The 13,352-nt window shown below is 46.1% G+C and overlaps 1 protein-coding gene across 2 annotated transcripts in view; it reads right to left on the reverse strand.

Moving 5' to 3' along the window:
• SPATA13 (spermatogenesis associated 13) overlaps window positions 1-13,352 on the reverse strand; it is a 181,996-nt gene that overhangs the window by 105,080 nt on the left and 63,564 nt on the right. The window contains exon 1 of one of the 2 annotated variants that reach the window (XM_067562882.1): window positions 12,789-13,017. The exons of the other annotated variant lie outside the window; for it this stretch is intronic. The gene's annotated coding sequence lies outside the window, so the exon portion shown is untranslated. Of the gene's footprint in view, window positions 1-12,788; window positions 13,018-13,352 lie in introns of those variants that run through there. 2 annotated transcript variants of the gene reach the window in all.

The following is a 13,352-nucleotide window of genomic DNA, read 5'->3' on the forward strand; positions in this document are numbered from 1 at the left end:
TGGGCTCTTCATCCTAGAAGAAAAGAATAGAACAAGATCCAGTGGTCAGAAGTTGAAGCTAGACAAATTGAGACTGGAAATAAAGCACACATTTAACAGGGAGGGTAATTAACCACTGGAACAACTGACCAAGGGGTGTGGTGGATTTTTCATCACTGGTGATTTTAAAATCAAGATTGTATGTTTTTCTAAAAGAGATGCTCTAGTTCAAAAAGAAGTTCTACGGCTTGTCTTATGCAGGATGTCAGACTACAGCAGTGGTCCCCAAACTGTGGGTCATTCCCTCTAAGGGGGCACAGAGGAATGTTCGGGGGTGGGTGGGAAGGCCACAGTGGAGCACTACCCACTTCTGCTCCAGCCCCAGCCCCGCTTCCAGTCTCAGTTCCCAGGCCCACCCGCAGCCCGGCTGCAGCTCTGCTCCCAACCGCAGCACCCCTCCCAGCTGTGGCCCCAGCCTGCAGCCCGGCCCCGCCGCAACCCCACCTCCTGGCTCCTGGGCCCAGCCGCAGCCACAGTCCCACCATGGCCCTGGCTCCCAACCACAGCTCCCAGGTGGTGCGGGCAGATTACATTAGAGGTAAGGGGGAAAACAACTTAAAAAATTTGGGGATCACTGGACTAGAGGATCAGAGTGGTTGGTCCCTTCTGGCCTTATACTTTATATGTCCTAATGCAATGGGGTGACCTCTCCTGAGGCGGGTGCCCTCCTGCAGCAGGCCATAGTACAAGAGATACAACTGCTTCAGTTTCTCTTTTCAGAGTCACCAGTAACTCCACATCAGACTGTCTTGCCTCAATAATGCCCCTACTTGGGGTCGGTTTATTACAAAAACATAGTTCTTAATGAAAGTCTCAAAGTTCATTTATCACCCAGCATATGTAGTCCTTAAAATCCCAAGGTATCTATTCTCTTGATGCCCCACATCCACACCCTAGCATCTTCTGCCACACCTGGGCTCTTCTTCTGACCTCATTTGTCCTTCTACGAGGACACCTACCCAAGTTATTCCAGCTGGAGTGCAACCCCACTCTTCCCAGCAGGAGCCCCCACAATTTCTCTGGTGGGAGTTCATCTTCACCAGGGAAACATCCCTTATTCCTCCTGGCTCTCGGCCTTCTGGCTACAGCTGTAGGAAACCCCCTCTGATACTCTCCTGTCTTTATCCCCGTCTGGCTCTCATCTTTGGCTCTCCAGCTTAGAAGGCAGCAGGCAACTCCCTCTGTTTCTCTCTGGTCTTCAGACCTCTCCGGCCCTGGCTCTCGGGCCAGCAAACCGCTCTTGTTGCTCTCCTGCCTTCAGTCTTCCGCCATGAACCATCTACAGCTTGCTTCAGGGATCTCCTCCAGTCTTCTGGTCTCTGGTAGTTCTCCACCTTCTGATTTTCTGACTCTCTTACTCCTGGGCAACTCTCACCTGCCCTTTCCTGACCTAGCAGGCAGCTCTCACTTGCCTTTCTTCCTGACTGACTCTCACTGTCTGTCCTCAGGCATTCCCTCATTTATATGGCCAAGGTGCCTTCTCTTACTACAAATTGGGAGGCAGTTGACAAGTCACAGGTGCACTGGATCTTGCTTTCTCTTAAAGGGCCAGTGACACCTATATCGGTGGTTCTCAATCTTTTCCATACCATGAACCCATGTTACAACAACAACAAAGTTTCCAGACGCATACACCATTCTTTTGGGATCACTCCCCTCTAGTCATAAAGAAATGGAGGATGCTCTCAACACTACTGGACCTGTTTGCAACCCATCCACAGGTTGAGAACCATGGCCTAGATGATAGGATGGGAAATATGCTAGGGCATGATCTGCACTAGCTCTTCTACCATTGAAGGTCAGGTGGAGCTGCCCATGTGCAAGACCAACAATAGGAAAATTCCCTAAAATCCTCAGTGCAGACAAAGCCAGAGGATGGCAGAACACCCATCAATTTCAAGAACATAAAGTTTTGCACAATTAAATTCTTCATTTATATTTTCTGCATAGAAAGATCAATTTACTGCCTGTAGCTTTGAGGAAATGATCATGAATGATCAGGAACAAACCTATTGCTTAGACAACAGGACTAAGAGGAGCAAGAGCAGACTAGCTAAATCTTATTCAGTTCAACAGCTCTTTTCCAGGTAGGTAGGTACATGGGATTGTGTTCACTGCATGACAGTAGAAATCCCTAGATATCATCATGTGCAGATTAAGATGCTATGGTAGGTGTGATAATGAGAATGAGTTATTGTCACAGTTACTGCATCTCTAACCTCTTCTGGTCCTCTTGAGTTATCCCCTTTCAGGCCTTGAGCCATCACTTGTCTTGGTGTGGAATCATGTGATTCTCCCATTCTCAGACTGGGTCCCAGACTGCAGTGTCCTGAGATAAACCATGATTACCTTAGCAGGTCTGATTAAACTCAGCATCTGTAGCTGTCTCCGGGAGCAGTGGCAGTGGTATTCAATAACTCAACAGCCTTCTTAAAGCTAAGTATTATGTATTTAGAACAAAAGTGTTATAGAGAAAACAGATCTTAAAACAATAAACCAGTCTATCCGCTTGCTTGCCTTTCCCTAAGATTTATCATTCCTTGCACTGAGAATGGCCCAACTCCTTCAGACTCCTTTCACGAAGTCTCTCTCTGGGCCTGTCTACAATAACAGCACTGCAGCGGTGCAGCGACACCGGTGTAGCACTTAGTGAAGATGCTACTTACACTGACAGGAGAGCTTCTCCTGTCGGTGTAAGTACTCCACCTGCCTGAGAGGCGGTAGCTGTGTCGAAGGGAGTAGCCCTCCCTATGACATAGCACTGCCTAAAGTGGGGGTTAGGTCAGTATAACTGCATCCTCAGAGGCGATGTTGTTGTACCAACATAAGTTGGTAGTGTAAACTAAGTTGGTAGTGTAGCTTCTGTGTCAGCCTGTTCACTGGACAGCACCTAACAATTCATCCCTACCATGTCTCCTGATACGGACTTTTGAAATGTTTACTGTCCTTTTGATGTCTAGACTCTCAGCTTGGCAAAACAAGGCTTGCATCTTCATTGGAGAAAGGATCTTTTCCCCTCATTGTCTTTCAAGTGTGTGCTGAGATGTTCTTATCTGGGAAGCCTTCCTTTTTGTTTTCCCCAAAGCCTGCTATTAAGTTACATCAGTACCTTCATACAGGAAGGTCTTATAACCCACTGTGCAATAACTTCACCTCACTCACCACATCACAATTCATAAAATTATTACATCACAGTATTTTTAGATTATTACAAAGCAGTATTCATAACCTTATCAGTATTTCTACATTATTATATAGCCTCTTTATGACCATCACAATTGTTTTGTAATAATGTGATTCTGTAGAGAAAGAACTAAAGAGTTCTCTCTGTTTCCTGCAAAAACAAAACAAAACCCCACACAACAAAAAACCAACCTTCCCTTTTCCCCTCCTCTCCAGCCACCCAGAAAAACCAGAATGGTTCTTTTAATAGTTGGTGCAGAATGGCAACAAACTGGGAGTGATAAACTTGTCACACCTACAAATCAAATATTTGAGTCTGTAGATAAAAACAGTCATTGTTTTGCTTGACTACATTAAACTACGAGCTGTGTCAGATATTTTGACTAAATTTTAATTCGACCCAGCAGATTTTTAATAATATTTTAATGGCTCAACATGTGAATTTCAGGCTACTTGTTTTACACTGTCCGAATTTAAAAGATCTTGGTTGAGTTTAAAATGTACTGGCTCATACAGCTGAAAGTCTACGTGTAGTTGTTTCAAACTATGCCTGCAGACTAGATGGTGCAGAGTGCACTGATTTCCTAAAGGGAGAGGGTAACTTTGAAATGAGCAGAGAATAGTATTGAATCTGCTGCTCAGCAGATTCATTACACAATGGCCTTTATTCAGAGGCCTTTCTGATCAAGTCTGAACTCTCCAGACTACAGGAAATGCAGATGTTGCTACTACCCTACATCCTGGCTCACTTACAAAAAAAACAGAACCACACCTGAAGACAGCTTATCTATGGATTCTCATCTATGTCAGGATCCTCTTCAAAATTATCCTTTTTTAAAACTCTCCATGGACTTCTTGAAATCCACCTCACAGACTATGTCTCTTTTCCCCTTTAACTGGTGCCTGTGTGCCCTTTGCCCCTTCAAACTAGCTCACTACTGTTGGTAGATCTTGCGGAATTTCGACCAGCATCCTCCGAGCAGGCAAGCTGCAGGAACCTCGAGGAGGGAATTATTGGGCCACCTCCCAGGAGCCAACCCCGGGGAGGGGACATCTAAGTCCCCAGAACTGGCCACGGATCCCGATAGAGACCCAGGTCGCCCTGTGGAAGATGCCAAGGGGTGGGGGGCTGGAGCAAGACGGGGACTTCATCTGAGAACAACAGGAGGATCCAACCTTGAGTCAGGCCTGGGAACAGGCCACCACCCCGAACCAGGAAGAGGATGGCAGCCCCCAAACCACACACAGTCCTCGATTTAAGATATGGGGGAACTGCCTGTATCAAATGGTATAGGACCCCCAGACCTGAGAAATGATCTACCAGCCCTTAGTACCACAATGGCTACACTGAGGCCTCCTACACTTGACCCATGAGGTGCCCTGGGCTGGGCACCTTGGTAGGGAGAAGACCCTCCAGCGAGTGACCCATCATTTCTTCTGGCCAAATATCCACCAGGAGGTAAAGGACTATTGTGCTTCCTGCCCTGAATGCCAGCAGAGAGGGCCCCTGGGAGTGCCGCGAGCCCCTACTCATGCCTTTTCCAGTGGTGGGTACCCCCTTCGAATGCATCAGCATGGACCTCGTTGGACCACTCAAGAGGAGCCAGACCAGGAACCACTTTATTTTGGTCATCGTTGACTATGTGACATGGTATCCTGAGGCTGGCCCCCTGTGCTCAGCACCGGCCCCAAATATTGCCATGGAACTAGTGAAGATCTTCGCTTGAGTGGGGATCCCAAAAGAAATCTTAATGGACCAACGCACTAATGTCTCCTCCAAGCTGATAGCTGAGCTGTGCCAGTTCATGAACATCCAGACCCTTAGGACCTCCGTGTGCCACCCATAGACGGACGGCCCTGAAGTCCATGTTCCGCAGGTTCATGGAGGATGACCGCTGGCACTGGGATTCTCTGCTGCCAGCCCTACTTTTTGCCATATGGGAGGTCCCCCAAGCCTCAACTGGGTTCTCCCCTTTTTAACTCTTATATGGAAGGCAATCCCCAGGCATACTCTACCTCCTTACAGAAGATTGGGAGGAACAAGAAATGCGTGTCCTAGGAACTGCACAGTACGTATTCGGCTTCAGGAGCAACTCCGAATCCTGGGGACCTTCGCCCAGGAGAACTTCCTATGAGCCCAACGAACACAGGAGTGACATTACAATCAGGAAATAAAGACACGGACCTTTGAACGTGGGGACCAGGTCTTGCTCCTGTTACTGTCAGCTGACTTGAAGCTCCTGATCAAGTGGCAGGGCCCTTTCGAGTATCTCATTGGGTAAGACCAGTAGATATGAAGTCAAGTTGCCGGGGCAATGGAAAGAGGTATGCATGTTCCATGTGAATTTACTGAAAGCATGGAAAACCAGGGAAACCCTGTGGATAGCTCCACCCACACCAGAACCCGAACCGGGACCCCTAGCCGGGGAAACCCCAGATCCACGACTGGTGGTATTGGGAAGAGGCCTTGAACCAGGATAACGAGAGCAGCTGCAACGTCTCCTACGGGACTTCCCAGATGTTCTGTCAACTCAGTGGCCTCATGAGCCACCACATTGTGACACCCCCAGCACAGAAGGTGAGGGATGACCACTGATGCCTCCCCTGAAAGATATGGGCCACTGTCCAGCAAGAACTAGGAATGATGCTTGAGACGGGGTGGTCAAGGAATCATGAAGTGAATGAAGGAACAGAAAGTCAATGCCATCTCCCGGTTTGATGCATACCCAGTACCATGCATTGAAGAGCTCCTGGAATGGTTGGCGGGGCTGAGTATCTGTCAAACCTAGACCTAACATAGGGATATTGGCAGATTTCCCTGACACTGAATTATTGTGCAAAAATGGCTTCCCCATGCACCCTTTGTGCTACAGGGGACCGCAGCTACCTTCCAGTGGCTGATGAACAAGGTGCTACAGTACCATGATCAGTACGCTGCCGCCTACATAGACGACATACCAGTCTACAGTGGTAGCTGGGATGAGCACCTTTGGCACCTTGCCCATGTGTTTGAGGCTCTCCGGGACGCAGGCCTCACCGTTAACCCGGCAAAGTGTCATCTCAGCCAATGGGAGGTAACCTACCTCAGATATGTGGTGGGCGGCAGTAAGCTGTGACCACTGGTCAATAAGGTACAGGCCTTGTTGGACACACTGATGCCAAAGACGAAGAAACAGGTACACCAGTTCTCGGGACTGGCCAGCTACTATCGGCGCTTCATACCCAACTTTGTGATGATTGTGGCCTCCCTCTCGGATCTGAGAAAGAGCTCCAAACCCCGGCAATTGAGATGAACCAACCAATGCGAAGAGGCTTTCCAGACCTTGAAGAAGCAGCTAGCACAGGAACCAGTGCTCATACACCTCGATTTTATGAAAGAGTTCGTGCTCCAGACTGACGCCTTGAAGGTAGGACTCGACACAGTGCTATCCCAGGAGGTTGATGGAGAGGAGCACCCCATTTTATATTTAAGCCGGAAGCTATTTCCCTGGGAGACATACTATTTGACAATTAAAAAGGAGGTCTTAGCCGTGGAAGTGGACTATCGATGCCCTACACTATTATCTCCTTGGAACAACCTTCATGTTAGTTACGGACCACACACCACTACGGTGGTTGCATAGCATGACAGACACCAAGCCCCGGATAATGCAGGTATTTCTCCCTCAAGCCATGTGACTTCAGTGTGATACATCGACCTGGTAAAGTGCACGCCAATGCAGACTTTTTCTCCAGGCTGGGGGAGGAGGACAGGGAGACCGATCAACCGCTGGGGTCCCTCTTAAGGGGGTGTGTGTATGATGGCATGGGCTTACCCCGCAGTGATAGAATTAAGCCTATTCTATGGGCAACAGAAGTTCCATCCCCCAAACTCTGCTGGGCATGCTCCAACTACTGCCCTAGCATAAAAAGGAGCAGCCCAGCTCATTCAGAGCAGACCACCGAGGAAGGAGGAGGTGTGCGGGAGGCTCCAAGCCAGGAGCCATTTCAGCCCCTGACGGTGGGAGCCAGGAGACCTCACCGGAGATCAGCTGCCCTTTGTCGGCTGCCCAGAGCCAGATGCCCTAAGAGCCGCCTTCGCCAATGGGCCCCACGACTCAGGGGAGATGCAGATGGCGGCTGTGCAGACAGGGGAACCCGGACGACCCGGAGGCCCAAGGGATGGCCCCATAGATGACTGGGTAGGAAGTAACCCAGGGGGCTTGCATGGTGTAACTGGGGGTGGAAAGAGGCACCAGTCAGCATGTTTTGGGAGGATTTTTGCTGACTCGGCATTGGACTATCCCAACACCAACAGGGCCCTGGGCTGGGGCTCAGAGGAACAGAGAGGGCTCAGGGCACCATACCCCAAAGGGGGCACCCCACTACCCCAATGGGCCGCCAGGTCACGCTGCCCTGACCCGAGGGCGACCATCGACTCTGTCTGCTAGGCCGTGCTGCCCTGACCCGAGGGTGACCATCGACTCTGGCCTCTAGGCCGTGCTGCCCTGGTGCTAGAGGCAGCTGAAGGCCTTGAACCTGCAAGACTCAGGTCTGAGGAAACCCAGTTTGGTAGACTGCACCTGTGGAGGTGCCCCATTCCCCTCATTACCCCCTTAGACTTTCCCGATGGGGATGACCGGGAGGGCTTACCCCGCAACAATCAGTTTAGCTAACAGAGCTGCTATATAAAATTATGTTGTATTAGACTATAAGAATTTTGTTTACAGGAAAAGCAAATCTCATTTGTATAAAGATTTTTTTCCCTCAGGAAACGCTTTGTTCGCTGACAAAAATATTACTATTGACATCAAGATGAGAGTTAAAGAGATATTAGTGTATGATGTTATGTTATATCATATTCCTTCTTGCCTTGCAGTCTTCCATTTTGAAATGCAAATACAAACAGTTGCTTTTAGATGCCAAAAAGTGCGTAAGAAATAGATGCTCGTGGTGCCATCAGATACAGTATATCAATAAAATCCTACCCTTTCCTTAGAGGACAACATTTTAGTATTCTCATGAATACAATGATGAAACAAAACTGTATAACTGGATATGGCATTTTGCCAGTGAGGATAAAGTAGTGCATTGTTCCCCTCACTGAAAGTAGGTAACTCCTGTTGACATTGATGGGAATGATATCTGGGAATTGAAAGGAAAATGCACCCCAACCAACCCAGCAAATACCAGTCTGGGATTCATGCATTCAGAATGCTTGCCAGCTGTCAAATCATCTGAGATTTGGCCACTTGTTTATCAATAGTAAATATATTAGTCTGCACTAAGAATCAAGAATCTTTAACACAGCAAAAGATTTTGGGGGAGACTTGCAAAGGCATAAAGGGCAAGTAGGTACCCAACTCCCATTGACATTCAAAGGAGGGTTGGGGGCCTAACTGTGCGTTGTGCCTTTGAAAATCTCCCACCTCATCTATAATGATCGTGTTCTGTAGAATGGATACTAACCTCTAGGCCAAATGTAGCCTTTAGGTGTGTGTGCTTTACTCCCTTTTATTTGCTATCCTATGAAAAGGTAGAAACTGCAAATGACCTGCAGAGAGTTTTGTAATTACACTGCAGCCCACCACACTAAAGGAAAAGTACCAACATCTCTCTTCCATTTTTTGGGAAGGCTATCGTAAAATAATAGGGCCACATTTTGACCTTGGATGGATGTACACTACTCCCACTGATGACCAATGAGTCAATTTATGCCAAATCTATCAATTTAAGGCCAGATATTCTGGTCACAGGCCTACATAGCTCCCTAAGGAGTCTTATCCATATTTCAGAGTTGAGAATTTGGCCCTATGGATATATAAATTCCAGAAGGAAAAAAAAAGTGTAGATCTCTTCCCTGTAAAAAGGGGTGAGGGTTACATCCTAGGCTTTTTTGAAATAATTTAAAGATTATAATAACTCCACTTTACAAGAAGGAGCAGAGAAGGGTTAAGGCTCTGCAGACACTTTTGATAGCATAATTTATCAGAACCAGGTGGAAGGAGATTGGCTTTGGAATCGGTTTTGGGGTCTTGCAGAACTGACCCAGAATTGTATCAAAATCATCCCAGAATACTGAGGAGGAGAGGAACTTGATTCTGAGCAGCAGCAGAGAGATTTATATGTCAGTTCCAGTCCCATTCTAACTCCATCCAGGATTTACAGTCAGTTCCATAACTTGAGTGGGATGCCTCCTGCATTTTATGCGAGATACACTCAGTCTAGTCACACCACCTCCTTGGTCCCTTCTGGGCTGATGCTGAAATGAATATCCCACTGGAAACAACTGGCTTAACAAATGCATTATAGTGTCATCCAGCCAGGTTTTGATTAAACATGGGATCAGAAAGCTCATCTGTGATCAAATCATGGACGGTAATAACTTTAAACCAAAATCTTCACATGAATTCACCTGTCAAAAGCCTTGCTTCTCAGCAATGGCAGGCTGAATCTGCCGCAAATAGAATACCCAAATGCTGCTGTCTGGGCAGGGGTGCGTCACTCTGTTGCAAAAACAAAATGTATAAGCAAGGGGAGATGTACAGGTGGAAATAGGTAAGTGGGGTCAGAGCACAGGACTTAGAATGGACTACATTATCTACCATCTCATGCTGGAATAGACAGTTCATAATATATGGAGGGGAATAATGGTTATAATGGAACTTTTTACTGTTCACTAGTGACATCGATACCATGGCCAACAGAGTGTCACGCAACCACCTCCTTATGACATGAGATATTCTTACCACAAAAATGGAAGGATCTAATCACAAAAGTACATAATAGAACCAGTAAGTGCTCTCCCTTTCCTTGTGCAGAAACACTTTGTCCAGAATAGGCGTGTCCAGCTGGGGAGTTATACTGGTATAATTATGCTGGTCAATTTCCCCATGTACACAAGTTCCTAACACAAACAACTCTCATTTTAGAGCCTAGGGTTTAAACAATTTAGAAAGGCTGATTAGTCAATCACACCATAAGGATCATCAAGCTTATGAGCAGATGGTTGTCAAAAGGACTTTTAATTCCTACCACAATAAATGTTAAGGGTAGAAAAGATGATCCCTGCTAAATAACATTTGGATTTCTATAGATACATATTATTTGTATTGCTGTAGTGCCTACAGGCCCCAACCATAGATCAGATCCCCATTATGCTAGGTACTATACAGGTATACATATATAGCTGTTAACATTAATTTTAACCATAACCTCAAAAGAATCTTAAGGAGAAGTCTGACTGTCTTGTCTAAGCAGAGGAAATTCAGTCAGCACTTTCAAAGGCTTTTGAACAAAGATGTGAGCAGGGCAGTTCTTCTTGCTGCTGGGTGACACAATTACCCCACTATATAGAATTTGATGCACATCTCAGGAAGCTTGGGGGGATGAGATACACACAGGGAAGTCACAGGTGGGAGAGCAATGGTTGAATGGGGGGGTATATGCACAGGTGGAGATGAGGTGGTAAAAATTAGATGAGTGCCTGAAGGACAAAATGGGAAGTGGTGGTGGAACAGAATACTGATAGCATGGGTGGAAGGGGATGATATGTGTGCAGGAATGGCAGAGCAGTGGTGGACCAGGATAGCATGTGTGCAGGAAGGACTGGAGCGGTGGAACGAAATACTTACAAAGAGGCCCAGGTGAAGAGGGGTGAGGGAATAGGTTATGTGCAGGAAAAGCAGGGGTTGAAGTGGAATGAAGAATGGGATTCTGTGAGAAGAGAAGCGTATTCATAAGGAGCATAGGGGTAAGCCTAGGATACACACAGGAAGAGGGGTTGGAGACTAAGAACAGGTATGTACAGGGAAGGCAGGGGTGGAAGAGTTATACTGGAATGGGATAGACAGGTTGAGAGGAAAAAAACCAACTAAAACAGCAAGTTACACAATCTCTTAAGGGGTTTTTGAAATCCTGGATAAATTGAGTGCATAAATTAAAGTAGCCCCAGACAGTTTAACCTGGCATAGCCAGCTAGCAATTGCGCAGCAGCTCACCTGAGGTCTTACTGACCTTGGAAGCATTGTTGGGGTTTTATTGTCACATGGATAAACTGTTCTGGAACAATTTCTCTAATGTATTAAGCACAGCAAGTTTTTCTTTTACATCAGGCAAGCATGTCTTCTGCTTCCAGCTATTTCCTCCCCTCCTATAAATGTATATTTGTGTTTGTGGGACCACGGAAAACGAAAACCAGACTTCCCCTTAATTGCTTCATTCCCCATGATTCCTCCCAGTGTCTTTAGAGACAGAATCCTCTACATTTTATTTTGTGGAATTCTTCCTCTTCGGGACTCCTAGAACAACTGGTAGTGTTTATTGATCTTTCCCCACAGCTGTTCTGTTTTTTTTACAGGAGGATTGAGATTGATTACCCTCAGCCCAACATCTGAAGCTCTGGCTGAGCTTTTGTTTTGCTTCCCTGAAGAGTCTTCACTCAGGCACCAGTGTCGGAAGATGTGGAGGTAGCAGCTTTTCAGGGATCAGTATTTATGGATGCACACAAAGCAGAAGTTAGACTTTGGCTCTATCGCCACTGTAAAAATCACTGTTGGTTTTTTTAAAATGAATTCTAAGATCTCTTTAGAAAACATGAGACCAGCGATTTTCAACCTTTTTTCATTTGCATTCACCTAAAAAATTTCAAATGGAGGTGCGGACCCCTTTGGAAATCTTAGATGTAGTCTGAGGACCCTCAAGGGTCCGTGGACCATAGACTGAAAACCACAGTTGTGTGGTAACAACAACCTTTTGCGGACCCCTTCGACATAGTCTGTGGACCCACAGGGGTCTATGGACTGCAGGTTGAAAACCACTGCTCTAGATCAATTTGGTGACAATAACTGGGGGTGGGAAGACAGCAGAGAGCTGTGTAGGCAACAGAGGGAAGGGCTGGAGGAGCAAACAGGTGAGTAGGATTCAAAAGGGCCAAGGGGAACTTCTAGGGCAGTCCTGAATGATATGAACTTCTAAAGCAGATGGGCAGCTCCCAGAAGCAGCTTTTTCATTTCATTAATTTTCTTGAGTTCCCCCTGTTAGCTGAATTCTACTAGTCAGATCACCCATTTGACTAATTTACCAGCCCACATGTGAAAGGATATAACAACAATATTATATATATACATTTTCTCTCTCTCTCTCTCACACACACACACACAGAGAGCTATGTTCATACACATATGACACATATGCAAATGACTCCAAACCAAAACTCCAGATCCAAACCCTCCTAAACTTTGGGGTTGTTGCAAATCCATATCTGGATTCTGTTGCAATTTTTGCAAGTGGCCCTTCTTGCACAGAGCTCAGATTCAAACACCCTGAACTTTGAAATCCAGATTCAAATTTTGCAGCTTGAGCCTGTCTCCATTAATATAGCACATTTCATCTCAAAATGCTTTACAAACTATAGAAATGCAGCCACCTCTGGCTGGGATGGCAGAGTCAACTGGCATGCACTCAGCTGCACAAGCATGAGAGATATAGTATGAATATAACGTTAATGAGAATTAATAACTTATCAAAGGAAGTGGAAAAAAGGAACAGAAAGGGAAACTAGTTATCCAAAATTATTACAGTCTTACCTCTCTGTGGACTCAAAAGAAAGTGAAGCAGAAATCTTTAAATAACAACTCCTTTCCAGATACAAGGTGAAGCTCCCAGAATGTCTATTTAGCAGTAAAAAGAAAACCTAAAGGCATGTTAGTGACCCTCCAAAACACCCAGAAAAGCTGTCCTGTTTGTCCCGTTGCTAATGCAGTTTACCCCTCCTAATCCTGGGGGAAGCACAGTCTAACTCAAAGCGAGTAACTCAAAGGCTTCTCAAAGTGAGCCTGAAAGCTCAGTACACTAGCCTGTTTTCTGTAGTGTAGGAACCACCACACCAATCAGCAACTTCAGTGCCTCCCCCTTCTCTGTGGGGGGAGGTACAGCTGGGAAAGCATGTCAGTTTAAGAACAAGAATAAGCTTTATAATTTTTCCCTCAGCCTTTCTGGAGGCATCTGTCCTTGAGAAAAATACCCAAATCCTGTTATTTGTTGACACAATAACCATACCTAATATTTTGCTGCTTCAGAAGCAATCTGCATAAAACAATTCATCATGAGAAAGATTTATTCCCCTGTAGCACTTTGGTTTTATGTGGTTT

Source organism: Emydura macquarii, unplaced genomic scaffold, assembly GCF_026122565.2.
Source record: "Emydura macquarii macquarii isolate MOO-44397 ecotype Brisbane River unplaced genomic scaffold, CSIRO-AGI_Emac_v2 contig_2473, whole genome shotgun sequence".
In the NCBI taxonomy this organism is placed as follows: Eukaryota; Metazoa; Chordata; order Testudines; family Chelidae; genus Emydura; species Emydura macquarii.